This window comes from Charadrius vociferus, unplaced genomic scaffold (assembly GCF_000708025.1).
Source record: "Charadrius vociferus isolate BGI_N301 unplaced genomic scaffold, ASM70802v2 scaffold32, whole genome shotgun sequence".
NCBI lineage: Eukaryota > Metazoa > Chordata > Aves > Charadriiformes > Charadriidae > Charadrius > Charadrius vociferus.
The window spans coordinates 13,028,349-13,029,521 of NW_009647856.1; positions in this window are offsets into that span (position 1 = coordinate 13,028,349).

Sequence of the window (1,173 nt, forward strand, 5' to 3'; positions counted from 1 at the left end):
CAAAGCCACCGGTGCCAGGCATGGGGTCCAAGACCCGCACCCCCCTCCAATGCCAAACTTTAGGGGACACACACACACGGTTGTCCTCGGGGTATCTCCATCCACCCCTTGTGTCGGGGCGCAGGTTTGTCCTGGCGACCGCTCCCCGAGAACCGAACGGTTAAAGTGAAGGCGCACAAACCACCATCCAAGAGGATGGAATTAATTTGAGGGTTTTTTCACTTTGTTGATTTAGCTCAAGATTCCCTTTAATGATTTAAACAGCTTTAATTAAATCAATCTGCTTTGGGAACAGGAATTCCCCGCTTTATTTTTAATTTTTTTTTTTTTTTTTTTGGCTAAATCAGCACAGATCCAGGAGACACGGAGAGTTGGGAAAACTCAACACCCAGGAGGTGAGGAGAGGCAGCTTGCGTCATGCTCCGGCGGCGTCAGTGCAGCATCTCGCCACGGGTGGGGACCCTCTCTCCGTCCCACCGTCCTCCCGCCGCCCCGGCTCCCCCGTTGCCGGGTGTCACCTTCTCCGTGCAGAAAGTCACTGATTTTTTTAGAGTTTCGGGACCTAAAGGGGTGAACAGGAGCCGCCGGGTCACGCAGGTCTCCTGGGTGCCGCTGCGAGAGTAAAAAAAACCTCTTTTCTTCCTTAAAAACAACCCCCAATCCCAACTATGTGCATTTAACACAACGCGTTGTGCGCCTTCCCTCCGCCGGACGCCGGCAGGGGTGCTGCCCCGTGGCGACGTGCGCCCGTGACGGGGTCTCCGGGCAGTCGTCCCATCCTCGCTCGCCTTCCACGTGCCCTCGCCGGCGGTGCCGGGTTACGGCGCCGTGCTCAGACAAGGACATTTCTCCCCGTCCGCGTTGGCTGGCGGTGACAAACGCTCACTCGAGCGCGGGAGGGAGGGAGGGATGTGTGTTACGTTCACCGGGCTGGCAGCTCCCTCGCATTGCTGCTCCCTGAGATCACCGACCCGAATGCCTTCCCTCCGGCTCATCCCGCCGCTCCACTGAGAGCCCGGCACGGGAGGGCGGAGGAGCGGCAAGACGTTTCTCCTGGCTGGCAACCTCATTTTAATTGTTTTGTTGTCGTTTTTGTTGTTGTTTTTTAGCTAGCCCTACCGACTTCCAAGGGGCGCCGCGGCTGCTGGATGGAGGGCACGGCTCTGCTCTGTG